This window comes from Lepus europaeus (genome assembly GCF_033115175.1).
Source record: "Lepus europaeus isolate LE1 chromosome 21 unlocalized genomic scaffold, mLepTim1.pri SUPER_21_unloc_5, whole genome shotgun sequence".
Taxonomy (NCBI): Eukaryota; Metazoa; Chordata; class Mammalia; order Lagomorpha; family Leporidae; genus Lepus; species Lepus europaeus.
The window spans coordinates 145,766-158,608 of NW_026909010.1; the positions used below are offsets into that span (position 1 = coordinate 145,766).

Genomic DNA, 12,843 nt, shown 5'->3' on the forward strand with positions numbered 1-12,843 from the left:
TGAAGCCCAGGCTTACCACACTGAAAGCCACTGCAGTGGACTGGCCTGTTGGGTCTCCTTGAGGGCAGATCACTGTACAGATCAGCCATTAATAGGCCTGCCACCCATTGCTTCTGATGCCTAGCTTTCTTTTCCTCCTGGTTTGTGTTAAAGCAGACCAGAGGATGCAAGTCAAGGGAGTGCCCGTATCCCATTTCTAATCTTCGGTGGCCTGAACTACAAGTCTGTAGTCACAGGCATGTTCCGTAGTAGTTTTTCTAAGGTAGGCAATGCCCATGAGGAAAATTATATTCTCACTTTAAAACTTTCTTTCCCTTTGGTCTGAAAGGGAGGTTTTTTCTACTTATCTTTGCTTCGCTGATGGCGAAGTAAATCTAGCTATGAGATTATAATTTAAGCTCTTATTTTGGCTATGCTATTACAGAAAAATGTTAGCCATCTCTTTTATAAGGTCTAAAGATTAAATTGTGCGTCCTACAGATTCCTTCATAGTAGAATTAGTTTCCTACCTTGAAGAGAATAGAGAAATGAAAGAACAAGTTGGGCTTAGAAGAGAGAAATGAGGGAGCAAGTCCTAGATCGCTTGCTGACAATAGCAATTCACATGAATACTTAGCAAACAGTTTCAATCATTAGATAACAACTTAAGAAAACATTTACCAGATTGGCTGGCGCCGCGGCTCACAGGGGTAATCCTCTGCCTTGCAGTGCCGACACACCGGGTTCTAGTCCCAGTCGAGGTGCCGGATTCTGTCCCGGTTGCCCCTCTTCCAGGCCAGCTCTCTGCTGTGGCCAGGGAATGCAGTGGAGGATGGCCCAAGTGCTTGGGCCCTGCACCCCATGGGAGACCAGAAGAAGCACCTGGCTCCTGCCATCGGATCAGCGCGGTGCGCCGGCCGCAGTGGCCATTGGAGGGTGAACCAACGGCAAACAAAGACCTTTCTATCTGTCTCTCTCTCTCACTATCCAATCTGCCTGTCAAAAAAAAAAATTAAAATGTAACACCACCTCACATCTTGACAGTACTTCTAACATAATCCAAATAGCCTAATTAGTTGGTGTCTCTGTGTCTTTGACAGTTTCCAGGGGCCCATCTGGAAATTGTCAAAGTCTAGATTTTTGAAATTTTGATTTTTTGAATGCCTGTCAAGGATGCCAAGAAGGCTCAAAATCCAAAATATCTCGTTTACATAGGATCCCTTAACATCGTGACATAATATAGACCAAATTTGATGAGTTACAAGGTTATTATTCAAATGTTTTAGAATAAGCATATATTTAATAACCCATAGCTCTTAATAAAAAACTCATCTGTTTTGAAACAATTAGAATTTAACAGAGACATTAAGAGAACATAATAGACTAGTTTAACTGCTTTATCAGAGGTTCAGATTCTATGTCTTAGGAAAATAATAGCTTTTGTGTCCAAAATTTCTTTCTTTCATAACATTCTGTGACTTCCACATACCCTCTTCAACTTACTTGAAATGTTACATCATTTCTATTCCAGTCTAGAGTAAACTAGGCATCAGGATGAAGTAATTCTTTTTTATTTTTTGGATTTTGAACCGCTTTTATTGTTATTCTAAAGAAAATTTTCTACAAAATTCACAGACATAAGGATAAAGCTGATAAAATTATGAGGAAAAAGAATTATTAATGGTGACTCAATATTCTGAGTCACAAAAGGTACAAAATTGCATAACTTTAACAGGTATTTGTAATATGCTGATTCCCACTGTCCCAGCACCATTTATCTGTTGCTCTCCATTGGATTTATCTGTTGCTTTCTCATTGGATTATCATGTTACCGTAGCTACTGTAGGTGACTAGCTAGTGTTCCTAGTGTCCCAGTACACTAGGTACAAGAGATATCCTGACAATGAAAGGCGTCAGATCCTCCCGCACTGAGAAGGAGGTGTTCCGTGGATATGAGATCCTCGGGATCATTGGCAAGGGCAGCTTTGGCCAGGTGAAGCTGGCCCTCCATCTGGAGAGCAGAACCAAGGGGGCTGTGGAGATCATTGCCAGACATGACGGGGATTCTTCCAAGTTCCTGCAAGCTTGGGTAGAAGCATAAATTATGCATTCTCTGCATCACCCTAACATTATAAAGCTGATACAGGTAGACTACACAGCAGATAGAGCCTGTCTTTTCATTGGGTATTTTAGCAGGGTGGGGGTGGACCTTGAAAAGTATGCCGAGGTGTGCAGCCACCTTCATGAAGGAAAAGCATGTTGGTACTTCATTCAGACATTAGCAGCAGTGCAGTACTGCCGCACGCAACACATTGTTCACAGAGACTTAAAATTGGAAAATCTCCTTCTGGGCTGATCCGTTAAGCTAATTGACTTGGGCTTTAGCCAAAAACTGACTGAAGGCCAACAACTAAAGTCATTGTGTGGGACACTTGAATATTATGCCCCAGAAGTATTCCTAGATAAGGAGTTTGATGGGTATAAAGCTGACATGTGGAGCCTGGGCTTGGTCCTGTGCACCATAGCAACAGGTGGCTGCCCTTTGAAGGGGAGAGCTTTGGGCACCTGAAGCTGGCTCGTAACCTAATCCCCTCCTATGTAAGTGAGGAACTGGAGAGATGCCGGATTGGTTAATGACTTTTGACCCTGCTGAGAGGCCCACACAGTGGCAGATGCTATGGGGCACAAGTGGCTCAGCATGGAGCAGAAAAAGGACCCAAAGCAAGTGACATCACACTTTGCAGTCTCTGAGTTCTCCCGAGAACCAGGAAATCGATGAAGCTATGGAGAACCTGGTGTCTCTGGAGGGCCTAAAGAACAGGACTGCCCCATTCCCCTCCCCCACAATGCTGGGGAAAATACCAGCCAAAGGCTTACAGCAGAGATGTAGAAAATCAAACTGACATGGGGATCCTGAAAGTCAGAAATACCTGCCAGGCCCTGTCTTCCAGCTGGGCTGTGAGGAGGAGGATGGCTGCTTGTCCCCTGCTCTGAGCTGTGGGAAATCCCAGCCAAAGACTTACAGCACACAAGGAGAAAACGAAATTTACATGGGGTTCCTAGGTCCTTCCAAAATTGCTGGAGGTCAGCAGTACCTGCCAGTCCTTGTCTTCCAGCTGGGCCGTGAGGAGGAGGATGGCTGCTGGTCCCCTGTGCTGGGCTGTGGGAAATCCCAAGAGAGCTTCAGTGGAGCAGCAAGAACTGAGTTCACTCAAGGGGAGCTTCTAGGATCTGCTCAGTACGCTGAGGCTCAAAACTACCTGTGGAGCTGGGCTTCCAGCTGATCCATAAAGCAGTCTCCCTGACGCCCAGTCTTCAGGCCAGTGCTGTGTCCCCAGTGCTGCCTGATGGTGACCAGTCATCAGGGCTAAATGCCTGCCCTGGAGCCCACAGGATGGACAGTTCCCCACCTGGTCTGATGAGGAGCCACACTTCCTGGCCAGTCCTCAGGTACAAGAGCCCCGTTACCTCTGTGTCCAGTCTCAACACCAGCAGCAGTGAAGCCCGCAGTTCAGATAGTCCTCAACCTGCATAAGGAGGAGGACCTACACTCCCAGGCCTCAGGCACAACAGCCCCGTGTCCTCCATACCCACTCTCAGCACCAGCAGCAGTGAGGCTGACAGGACAGATGGTCCCCAACCTGCTGTGAGGAGGAAGACCTACATTCCCTGGCCAGTCCTCAGGTACAACAGCCCTGTGTCCTCCAAGCTGGAAATATTGCTGACTTAAAAGGCAGATTTGAAACTGAGGACTGTTGGTGAACAACAATTGTTTGTGCTGCCACCCAGGATACTGATTGAACCTTCTGCTTGTCGACAGCAGGACACGAAGGCTCAGTATCTGTAGAAGCAGTGTCCCCATCTCTTACTGGGGCACTTCTTCATCTGAGGATGTCAGAAGAGAACCTCAAAAAGCTGGCAAAGAGCCGGCGCCGTGGCTTATTAGGCTAATCCTCCGCCTTGCGGCGCCGGCACACTGGGTTCTAGTCCCGGTCGGGGCACCGGATTCTGTCCCGGTTGCCCCTCTTCCAGGCCAGCTCTCTGCTGTGGCCAGGGAGTGCAGTGGAGGATGGCCCAAGTGCTTGGGCCCTGCACCCCATGGGAGACCAGAAGAAGCACCTGGCTCCTGCCATCGGATCAGCGCGGTGCGCCGGCCGCAGCGGCCATTGGAGGGTGAACCAACGGCAAAAAAAGGAAGACCTTTCTCTCTGTCTCTCTCTCACTGTCCACACTCTGCCTGTCCAAAAAAAAAAAAAAGCTGACGAAGGAAATGCGGGTGCAGAGGGCCTGAATTTGCTAACTACAAGTCAGAAAATGACTCCTGAATCAGAGGTTTTAGAAAATAAAGTTTCCTCAGAACAGTTAAAAGCCTCTCATCAGAATTGTGAATATCATTTTCAAGAGACTTCAGAAAGGTATAACTAAGATACTTATGTAATGAGTTTTCTGCTTGTTCATATTCAGAACTGGCTTTGTGAATAATGACAGTGGACGATGGCTCTCAAAAAAAAAAAAAAAAAAAAAGACTCAGCTCTGGCCTAATGCTGACCAGGGTGAGCACTGTGATGGCAGCTGGGGACAAGTTCTCAAACAGGTAAACACCTGTAAGAATCTGAAAATGACCCCACTCCTGGGACAAAATGAGGACAGAAGATTCGTTGCAGGATCCACAGCCTCCCCAGGGCCAGGCAGCGGCTCACTCCTTCTCTTCCCCAGGCCCCTCCATGGTGACTCTGCAACCAAGGAGGGGGGTGCTGGTGAGAGGCCATGGACACTCGGGGACTGGTGGAGCCAGGGCAGCCCTCTGGTGTTCTGTGTGCTGAGGAAGCGCATGACCCTGCAGCGATGGGGGCAGCACATGAGGCAGAATCCCAGCTCGTCGATCTGCAGCCTCCAGTTCTGTAACTGCTCACACTCCGCAATGATGTGTGCTGCCTGCTGGGCCAGCCAGACCTCCAGGGCTCACAGCTCCTTGAAGCTGAAAGGCAAAAATCCCGTCACAACACAGCCCCAAAGAACCACAGGGAACTGCTCCCCACAGTTCCTGTCCAACAGATCAGAGGGATCAGCCCCACAGGCAGTGCCTGATGCCAAGGTCCCTGAATGGTGAACAGTGCAGAGGATAGGGACAATGAATAGCCCACCCCACTTCCCTAGGAAGGTCACTCTTCATCCTCCTTGGCCATCCAGCTGTCCTCCCATAACCATCACTGCACCTGTGCAGAAGGCTCCCTGGGAACCCACCAGGCATGTGGTTACCCCATACCTGAATTCAGTGCTCACCATATTGCCTGCCCAGACATCCGTGTCCTGACACAGGTTCACACCCAGGGCACACAGGCACCCACGCTCCAGGTTCACTCTGAGGAAGCAACGGCATGACTATATCCATGATCAGCACACAATTGGGCACCACTGAAGACTCAGCCAGCATCACCCTCAGCAGCAGCCCAGAGAGGCCTGGGCCACCCACCTGGAAGCAAATGTCCCCAAGTCAGCAGGACACGCAGAGCTGGATCCACCCAGCTCTGCCAAACATGCTTCCTGTCTAGAAAATGATCCCCAGGTCAGGCAGTTACTGGACACAGTGGTCCTCTAACTGCCACAGAACACGGAAAGAGGGGGTTCTGGGTAATGGAAGCATTGTGGAGTTCTAGCAGCCCTGTCCCAGTGGTGCCCTCCCAGGTCAGGAGGGCCGAGTGTCAGCCTCCTCAACCTCAGAATAAACAAAATCCCCTACAGGGGGCTGCTGTGGTCTTTCCAAGGCTCAGAAAGAGGGAAGAACTGTGGCAAATGTGCCAGGACCTAGCTTTGCCACCACCCTCTGTCACCTGCTTGATAAATCCCAACCTTCTTCAGAGCTCTACCTGTAACCTGTCCTCTTCCTCCAATACACCTCTATTTTGTAACAATGTATTATTATTATTATTATTATTATTTGTTTTATTTGTAAATCAGAGCAAGAGAGAAAAAGAGGGAGAGAGATTTTTCTAATCTCTGGTTTACTCCTCAAATGGCTGCGACAGCTAGGTCTCAGCCAGGCATGCTGTACTCTTACATGGGTGGCAGGGACTCAAGAACATGGAATATCCTCTGCTACCTTCCCAGTCACATTAGCTGGGAGCTGAATTGGAAGAGGAGCAGCCAGGATTCAAACCAGCCCTCCAGTATGGGATGCCTGTTTCCCAAGCAGTAGTTTAATCTGCTATGCCATTGCTACCCCTTGTAACAACTTTCAAAGCCTTGGCATTTTGAATTTCAGTTAGTGCAATGAGTCCCCCCCCACACTCCTCACCCAGCTCCCTGAGTTCAGTCTGTGCGCACCCCTGTAGTAAGCAGAACTGCCATGGCAACAAACTTCTGACAGAGGACAAGTCTCAGCCCTGCTGATCCATTCTGTGTCCTCCCACTCTGCTCCTGTCCTGTTCTCTGTGGTGCTGTCAGCATTGGTCACCAGAGAGTTTTCCCAGGATGACAGAGAAGGGAGCAGATGGCTGAGCATGGACTTCTTTGTGTCCTGTGTCAGCCCCACCTAGTCTGTCTGTGGGAGGAACTGGGCCTCTACCCTGGGTGCAGATGAGAGGTTAAGAGACGAAACACTGTGATTTCAGCACAGGTATTTGAGACACATGCAGGTAACAATGAAGCCAATGCTGATAATAATGGCATGGCAAGTGTGGGGGAGGGGTCAGGAGCACCTGGAAGAGCTGGGTGCTGGGGTTACTACCAGGGAATGCTAGGGATCCCTGCCCCAGGAGCAGCTCAGACTCCCCTAGTGCCGTGTTCCTCCAGATCACCTCTGGCCCCTGCAGCAGTGTGGAGAACCTGCTGGGTTTGGTCCAGCTTTGTGGGCTTGCTCCTGCTGCATTCCAGCGGCTTCTGCTCTTCCCAATGCAGCAGAGCCTGAACTGCACTCCCTTGTGGAGTGAGCATGTGTGAATCTGTGTGTGTGTGTGTGTGTGTGTAAGCGTATATGTATGACCTAGCTCTGTGGTTTCTGCTCCAGCTGGGCCTGGCTGCTCCACACATGAGCATACAAGTCCTTGTCACTATCACCAGTGGCATGAGTCTGGCATCAGAGTTGCTGTGGATGCTCCCCAATTCCCCACTACACTTCCCTGGGACATTCTAGGGGTACAGATGGAGGCTGGCAGAGTTCTCAGCTCCATGATGAAGCTCAACCTCAGATGGGAGTGGTGCAGGTAGTGTGTGAGGTGTGCCTGACTTGGTCCTGCTGATGTAATCTAGGGTTAAGGCTGTTTAGGAGGAAGGTGGTCGGACTCACCTGAGGAAGGTTACTTCTGTTCTTTGGGATGTCAGCTTGTGCATTTGGGGGGTCCCAATCTGTGTTTCTCCACCGCTGCCATCTGTCTGAGCCCTGCAGAAGAAATGAAAGTGAGTCAGGTAATGTTTCACTCCAGCCTTTGGCACCATAACCCCAGGCCACCCTTACCTGCTCTTCAAACCTGGCCCTGTCATTGATAACCCCAGACTCGTTTGTGTCCTGGAATCAGGCACACGGCCCCTCAGGGATGTGAGGTAGCACCTGATTCTCACTAGAAGGCCTGCTCCTTTGACCGACAGTTGTTCAGGCATCACCAAGGATGCTCTTAGATCTGGATCTCTCAAGTCTCCATTCCAACACCCTCCTGCCTGTCATCTCCTCTTGGCACAGCCTCTTTTTGCTCACCTGCTGTAACCACTAACCTTTCCCTGACACAGGGACCACAGTGTCCAGAGACCCTACGGAATGAATGTTCTCCGTGCCACATTCTGTTTAGGATGCACCATCAGCTTCCTCATTCCACAGACACCCACCTGTGTCCATGAGCCTACCCATGTGCCCCATTTACTCCCTTCTCTGCCCCATCCTGAGTTCCCAAAGAGCACTTTCTGCCCCTTCTAGAAAGTTCTCTTCAGGAGAGTGTGTGGTGAAGCATCCTGGAACCCAGGGAAACTGCAGAGCCATCATATCCACCTGCTTCGGGTTCTTTTTGACACTTAATGTGTGCAGCTACCACTCACTGTGTTTATCTCCTTACTTCTCTAAAGTCAAGGGTAATGTCTTTCGGGTTTGCATCTTAGTGCCTGATGCATGGGCGAAGCCTAATAAGTAAAACAGATTGAAACATGTACGATTCACAAACACGCTGGTGTCGAGTGCCATTTTAGGCAATAAAGATTCCTAGGTTTGAAGTGCAAGCATTTCTCACAGCTCTTGCTCCAAAGCTGTCAGCAGCTGGGTCCAAGTGTGAGAAGAGTTGCTGAACTGTGCCTTCCACACCCAGACCACTTGCTCAATGTCAGTGTGTTTACTGTTAAAATGTTCATGCTACCCAAAGTGATTTACAGATGCAGTATAATCCCTGTTAGTATATCAGGAGCATTTTCCAAAAGGTAGAAAAACGCCCTACTTGAATATGGAGAGGTGAAGTAATCTTGAGTGAAAAGTGGTAGGGACTATCTGGCTTTAAAATACTCTACAAAGCTCTGGTTATAAAAACAGCAGGGTATTGTCATAAAAGCACATACAACAAAAGAGCAGGGGTCAACATTGTGTTGCAGTGGGTTAAGCTGCTGCCTGCAAAGCCAGCATCCCATATGGCTGCCAGTTCAAATCCCAGATGTTCCACTTCTGTTTCAGGTCCCTGCTAATGTTCCTAATCCTTGGGCTCCTGCACGCACCTAGGAGACCCAGATGGAGTCTCGTGGCTTTGGCCTGGCTCAGTCCTGGATGTTGTGGCCATTTGGGGAGTGAACCAGCGGATTAAAGATCCCTCCTCCCTTTTCTTCTCTCTCCCCCCTCCCCCTCCTTCTAATAAAAGAAATCTAAAGGAACAGAGAGCCTAGAAATAAACCCACATATTTATAGCCATGTGACCTTTGCCAGGGTGCTTAGAATGTACTTTGGCAAAACAATAGTCTCTTCAGTGAAAATCATTTGGGAAAACTGGGTATCACATTCATCAGAAGAAATTAGATGCTATCTCTCAACATGTACATAAATAAACTACCATGGATCAAAGATCTAAATTTAAGACCTGAAGCTAATGAGCTAGTAAAAACAAACACAGAGGAAATTCTTCACTACATTGGAATGGGCACCCATTATTTTCATCAGACCCCAAAAGCATAGGAAAGGAAGCAAACATAGTTGAATGGGATTTCATCAAATTAAAAAACTTCTGTATTCCAAAGGAAGCAAAGACTAGGGCGAAGAGACAACTTACAGAGTGGAGGAAATATTTGCAAGGTATACTTTGAGAATGGATTAGTAATGCTATGTAAGAAACAAATAAATAGCAAAAATAACATGATTCTATTATAATAGAATGCACAGATTAAGCAGAAGTTATTTCAAGGAAGACAGAAGTGACCATCAGGGATATGAAAAAGTGTTCAACATCACATCATCAGGGTGATAGAGATCAAATCCACAGTAAGATATCAATCACCGACACTCCGGTTATCTCGGCTGTCATCAAAAAGACAAAAGATAAGGGTTCCATGTTATAGCTCTACACAGGAGATAGAAGTGGTGTTCTGTTTCACAGTAGGGTGACTACAGATAATGTACTGTCCATTAAAAATATTAGAAGATAGGATTGTGAATATTTTCAGCATACAAAATGAAACCTGTTTGAGGAGATAGATTTGGTTAACCTGATTTGAACCTGTGTAAAAACACTATCTACGTATCTCAAAATACAACATAGTACTCTATAAATATGTATAACTTTTGCCTGTTGGTTAAAATTTTAAAAGTATACAAATAATAAAAAGCCAAAGAAAAAGAGAAAAATTATCCCAAAGGAAGTAAGTTCAAATAACAATGATCATAATGGACACCATACAGTAGAATAATTAACAATTTGCAAAGTTACTTGAAATAAATCAACAAAATATTAACACTAGCAGTGGAAAAGCTACTATTTTATTTATTCATCATATATTAGAATTATATAAGAGAAATTAAGAAAAATTCAGTGTATTAAGGTAGGCCTTCAGGATGGTATTTCTATGAGAAAGAAAGAAATGAAAATGAAATAAAATAATTTACAAAAGAATTAAAAATCATAAAATACTTGAGAATTTTAAAAAAAGATTTATTTATTTATCTGAAAGGCAGAGTTACAGAGAGGCAGAGGAAGAAGCTCCACTGATCTGAAGCCAGGAGCCAAGAACTTCTCCCAGGTCTCCTATGCAGGTGCTAGGGCCCAAGGACTTGGGCCATCTTCTACTGCTTTTCCAGGCCATAGCAGAGAACTGGATTGGAAGAGCAGCAGCTGGGACTCGAAACGACACCCAAATGGGATGCTTTACCTGCTATGCCACAGTGTCGGCCCTGGGAAAAAATAAAAGACATGTAATACCCCTATGCTAAGAACAAAATAGTACCGTGAGAATTTAAAGAAGATCCAGTTGAATTGGAGAGACATATGTTTATGATTTTAAAAAAACTGGTTTTGTGATATACATTCTCCAAAATTGATTTTAAAATACATAGAAATGCCATCAAATCCTTACAACTGTGTGTGTGCGCGTTCATGCGAAAATCCATCTGCTAATTGAAAATGTATTTGAAAATGCATAATGCATCAAATAAGCAGATTTTGAAAAAGAAAAAATATGGTGATGTTAAACTACTGGTATCAAAACTTACAATAGAGCTGCACTAATACAAATCTATGAGCAAAGGAAGAGATGAAGGAGTCAAGAAAGAGACACAAGCATGCAGGGCGTGAGATTTCTGGTCATATGCTTAGGGGAACCTAGGCCTGGTTCCTGGGTACCTGCTGGGCCCAAGTTCTAATGGGTTTCCATGTCCACAGGGCCAGAGTCTCTGAGAGCAGCTCTTTGTGACAACCTCAGAGCAGCTGGAAGAACCTTCTGGGAAATTCTTAGCTGTGAGGAGACAAAAATGCATTCTGTTATTTATTTGTTTACCGGACTGAGCCACAGTATTTCTTCATTTCTTTGAAAAAAATTTTTTTTTCTCAGAACTAGACAGTTGGGGAATTAAAATGTGGTAACCATGGAAACTAGAGTCCTTGGCATCTCAAAATTACTTTAGGTTGTAGTTCATTTCTATAGTGAGCTTATCAAAATATTTTTTAAAGTCTTTAACTCCTGTGACGTGTGGTTGCTGAACTTTTTGTAGCATTATCTATGGTCATAGTGTTACTGATATTTTCTTAAACAGCAAACTGTTACAAACACTCCTTTAAACACGGACATTTCTGGTGGATGTTATGGTCACATTATGATAAAGAGTTTTCCCAGAGTTGATTCTGATCACGGTTTCTAACTTACTGGTTGCTCCAATGAAATGACATGTCCATGGATCTTCCTAGATCAATATTCTATATGGGATCTTCAGTTCATTTTATGAACTTAAGGGAAGATAATTCTTTACTTATGGCCTGTGAAATAGAAAAGTTTTACTCACGAAAATTTAGGAAGTTTGTTACAGATTACATACGATTTTGATATTAAAAGCAATGTGTAATGGAACCCAACAGGAAATTTTAATCAGGAGTATATAAATTGATAGAACTTATGAATTTTAAGCATATTAAATCTGCAATATGGAAAATGGAATACAGACGGTTAAGGGTATAATATGTCAGGTTCTAATAAGAGATACATTAATGCAAGACTATTAAATGAATCAGGAGCGTTGAATTTATTATTTTCCTGTGTTCCCGAAGAGAGATTGTTGTGTATCAACTGCAGAAAGTTGATATGGAGAAGTGGATGGAATTGAAATCAGGTTTGGATGTAAAGTCAATAAAACTATTAACTAATCGAGCACCTAGGTTTATTCAAATGTGATGGATGGATAAGTTGTGTGTGTGTGTGTGTGTGGAGAGAGAGAGAGAGCGAGCGCTGAGAGGGAGAGGAAGGGTGTATATAGAGAGAGACACAGGCACCAAGAGCTGGAACAGGTAAGTTTGGTGCTTCCTATTAGACATACTTGAGCATGTCGTGTAGGGAAGTGAATTTAGAAGACAAACTGAATATAAGTGATTTCAGCTTAGGGAGAGATGGATATCCAGATTTTATCAGCCTCCCGATGGTCTCTAAAGTTGGCAGACTGAGGGATATCCCCCAGGATGCAAGTGTTGATCGAGGAGACTTGTTTTGCCCTTTCCTGCAACAGATCCAAGACACAAAAATCAGTTACTTCTTATATCTTCCAGCACACGTGTCACTCCTGAGGGTAAGTCTTCCCTGATTTTCCTGATTTTTGCCCAATCAGTGTTAACGTGTCCGTCTCTAAGTCCCCTGTAGACCACAATTCATGTCTTTGCACTGCACTCATAGTACTGATTGATTCATACAGAGATGTTTCCATAGCAGTCTTCCCCACACCTCTGTGGGCTTCCCATGGGTGCTCATGCACTGCTAGTTCCAGGAATTCTGGTGTTTTCTGAGTGCTAAGGCTCAGCTCAGTGTTGTATTTAGGGGGAAGAGAGACCTGATCCATCCCTGTGAGTTACTGCCCAATCCTGGAGACTCTCTATAGAGAGACTGGGAGATGATTACCATGAGATCAAGAAGAGAATCGTGTAGGACCTTGCCATGTTGATTGACCCGTATCCTTGACATATTCCCATGCCTTTTGCTCACAATGTGCAGTGGATTCTTTAACAGCACAATCTGTTTTGGCAGAAGTAGCCTTGGCTTGGGGACCTTGGGTGTCCATTAGTGGCAGGCATGGATCAGAAGAACCCAGACCTCCTGACCTCCAGTCTAACGTCCACACAACGAAGATGCCAAAATTGACATAGGTAAGTGAGTTCTTGGCTGAAGGACTCATTTCTAAATACTCATTCATGGGCTTAGGAATTGAGTAAGCTG

General features: G+C 45.5%; 1 long non-coding RNA gene across 3 annotated transcripts in view; it reads left to right on the forward strand.

Moving 5' to 3' along the window:
• Positions 1–12,843, forward strand: part of LOC133754343 (uncharacterized) — an 82,360-nt gene that overhangs the window by 54,278 nt on the left and 15,239 nt on the right. For 2 of the 3 annotated variants that reach the window (XR_009865214.1, XR_009865213.1), the window contains exon 1: positions 465–12,773. This is a non-coding gene — a long non-coding RNA (uncharacterized LOC133754343). Of the gene's footprint in view, positions 1–464; positions 12,774–12,843 lie in introns of those variants that run through there. The other variant, XR_009865215.1, reaches the window with a different exon arrangement.